General features: G+C 40.0%; 1 long non-coding RNA gene across 1 annotated transcript; it reads left to right on the top strand.

Annotated features, from left to right (window-relative positions):
* The first annotated feature begins 256 nt into the window (after nt 1–256).
* On the top strand, nt 257–2,978 carry LOC138960243 (uncharacterized). The gene is made up of 3 exons (XR_011453917.1): nt 257–869; nt 1,396–1,571; nt 2,337–2,978. It is a non-coding gene; the product is annotated as an uncharacterized lncRNA (long non-coding RNA).
* Nucleotides 2,979–3,421: the final 443 nt, after the last annotated feature.

Raw genomic sequence — 3,421 nt, 5'->3', positions numbered from 1 at the left:
GAAAGATTGTTTTACAGCTATTTTATCATAGCAATGTCAAGAGATATATTTAAGCAGTACGAGGGTCATCCTGAAAGCCTTGCACTCAGCTTGAATAGTATATTACCGTCTCCGTTGCCGGCCGTCATAAGAACGTCATCTGAAACATCAATAATTAAGGATGATAGCTGCTCTGTGTCAAAAACTGTGATTAGAATGATCACAGTTAGATCTGGACGAAGCACAGAAGCTTGTCATGTTTTCCGCGGTAGAAATAGACCTTTTTCGTATAACCTTTGCCCCCAGCGTTTCGACCAATCAGATTTTAGGGCACGGCAGCCTCTCTCTGATAACCGGAAATAAGGGGCAATAGGTGCCTGGCCTGAAATACCTCTTTCACTGTCGGTGCTCGAAGTACTATTGCCAGAGGATTACTTTGAGAAATTCTGCAAGAAAACGGATTATCTTGTTCAAAATCATGAACTAAAAGTCAAGGACATGCATGAAGATATGGTTTGAAACGGCTATTGGTGGTATATGGACGAAAGACTTGGCGAACTTCCCCTGCATAAGCGAAGCAGAGGTGATCGACCACAGATCTACAGTACAGATCTCTGGATCAACTTTCTTACTGATACTACTGCGTCGACGCTCGACAAGTTATACGACGCATCCAGCGCAAAGAATGCAAAACCTTGGGGTAAACGATAGACATACTGTGTGCATAAAATGTCTTTCTGCATGGCACAACAGCTAGTAAGCAACTGTGGTGATCAGACTCAGAGCGAGTGTGCTGACGTCAATGAAGCAGACTCGCAACGAAGTGTATGCTGTTGTGGGGGGACGCTGACCGGACAGGCACTTGGAGCCTACTGCGAGTGTATTGCTGGGTAAGTGTTGTTGGCCTTGTATGTTTTGTGGGATTAACTTGATGGCTGCGTTACTTGGTATCTTACACAATCAGTTTTCATACTCAGTCATATAATGCATGGCACACAAAGTGACAAACACACACAGAGATTCATAATTCTCTACTAAAAATGTCTGCATGCAAAAGCTGTCATTTTTGACAAAGTTATGAGCAGCATGTTAATGTAATTTCAATCAGTATCTCCAGGAGACCATGCCATGTTGGCTAGGCATGTTCAATAGAATACCAGGTACCTGAGTGCGGAGTTTTATTTAATGTGTACGTACACATGTGTTTGTGAATCCTCTTGTCAATGAAGGTTATCACTGCAGTAAGATCAAATTCCATTCTGAGCCGGTATATATTTTATATAGATATCAACAGCATGCGCTTACAAGCTCTCTGTAGGAATTCCTAGGAAAGATAAAGTTAATTGTTATTAGCAGGCTAAGGAAAATCAAGATGACACAAACGGAATTTGAATGTGTGTTGTTGTTTTTACCCAGAAAGGACAGTCTTGCAACCATGTGGCCGCCACCCTTTTTGCTGCTTCACACTACATGGCTGAAGGAATCGACACTGTGCCAGCAGACAAAACTTGTACACACTACAAATGTATGTGGAAGGGGCATGCTGCCATGAAAACTGCACCAGCTGCTCTCGATGACATACAAATTGTTAAGTAAGTGTGTATAATAATTAATATTAAGGAAATTAGGGTTGCATTACCTAGAGGTTTACATCAGAGTGTGATCTATTTTTTTCAGAACATAAGTCTCAAAGTTAAAATATAGAGCTTGTTAACTACAACAGCTACAAGACTGGGGAAAGAGAAACAGTGATATTTATAAAGTGCATTATCAACAAACTATGCATTTTACATTTAGTCAAGAGACCAGGGCGGTGGTGTATGTTTGTGTGTAGAGCAATTTCTGGAAAACTACAACATTATGTTTAGGTTAAAAACAAACCAGCCCTGAAACAGTGAAAGTGGCAAGTATTTTACTCGCCATAGTTAGTAGAAGCATGCAACTGGTGAGTAGAAGTGTTCATCTACTCGCCAAATGCGAGTGAAGATGCTGAATCAAATTGTTGGTTTGGTTCGTAAAATTTGCTCTCTGGCTGGTACATTTTCAGAATCACTAGCCAGAGGCTAGTGCATAATTTTTTGACTTTCAGGGCTACAAGCTTAGAAAGTTAAACAGATTTGTTTTAAACACAGGGAAGCGTGATTTCCTGTGGGACAGTTTTGCTACTGCGCTATGCTGGGTTGCCATTTACCTTATTCGACGTGGATGCTGGTTTTCAGCTAAGCATTGTCCTTGTGAAATGTACTGCGTTCAGTATCGTTATACATGTTTGACAGACTGGCGCAACTTGTTTTAGCATTTGTACCCAGCATAAGATTTGCTTTAGTGTCAAGTAAAAAAAATAATTTCATTTTCAGGTATGCTTCAAGACAAGACAAGTTTCCCCGGACGACTCTTCAAGGCCTCAATTTTGACCAAGAAGTCCGGATGCAAGGAAGCGCGACTAAGAGATCTTCAACAACCGGTACCAACCGTTTGAAGGCTGCATATAGTTATGATATACTGAACTAGGGTTTTCAAGGTGTGATATTTTTTTCCAATACCAGTTAATTAAGTTGGTAGCAACAGTTCTGTCAAGTGAAAAATGTATGTAGTTTCAATATGGACAGGTAAAATCAGTACTTTGTTTACAGCGAGGGAGGGTACGTAGTGCTGCCACCTCTGTGTGTGAGTTCAGGTTTAATATTTTAAATGCCTGCAGTTAAGACAGAAGATTGTGGAAGCTGATAAGAACTTGTGTCAGAGGATAGTAAGAAGTGTTTCGGCTTCGTACGGACTATACCATCATCCATGACTTGTGTGTATTATTCGGAGAACGTATCAGAGCCGAGGACATGTGTTGTGAACAGCGATTCTCAGTGATGAAAGTGTAGTGTGTGTAATGCCGGACTGTATTCTTCTTCAACTTCGGAATGGCAAGGAGGTATTTTGTGAGATGTTTTATGATTTGATATCCATGTACTGATGATTTCATTCAATAGCGAAATGTTTGAAATGTTCATTCGTTTTGTGCCATGTTTGTTGTTCAAGAGCGTGTTGTCACCATCCCTTATGAATATGGACGTGTGTGAATGTTGGTGCAGACATGAGCGTTTGAGCGAGTGAATTTAGAAGCCCTGTGCATGAAAGTCATTACCGGACAACCAAATCAGCAAACATAGAAATTCCTTGTCATACACATCGATCTGATCAAGGTAATAATGTTAGCACTTTTTTTCCAATTTATTTCACAGTTATTTGTTATTTTTTGGAGGAAATTATAATGCAATTCACCGATTTTAAAAAACATGATTCCAATTGTCTCCCTTGAACAAATTTGTTTGTACAAAATTTGTTACTTACTTTTTTTTTCTCAAGGCTATATCAAGGAAAATTCTTTTTGAACTGATTGTGGGACCGTGCACAAGCTGACAGACTTGAACTCAAAAGTTGCAGAAGATTC

Source organism: Littorina saxatilis, linkage group LG2, assembly GCF_037325665.1.
Source record: "Littorina saxatilis isolate snail1 linkage group LG2, US_GU_Lsax_2.0, whole genome shotgun sequence".
NCBI lineage: Eukaryota > Metazoa > Mollusca > Gastropoda > Littorinimorpha > Littorinidae > Littorina > Littorina saxatilis.
The sequence above is the reverse complement of the archived record's forward strand: the minus strand, read 5'-3'. Positions and strand labels throughout refer to the sequence as shown.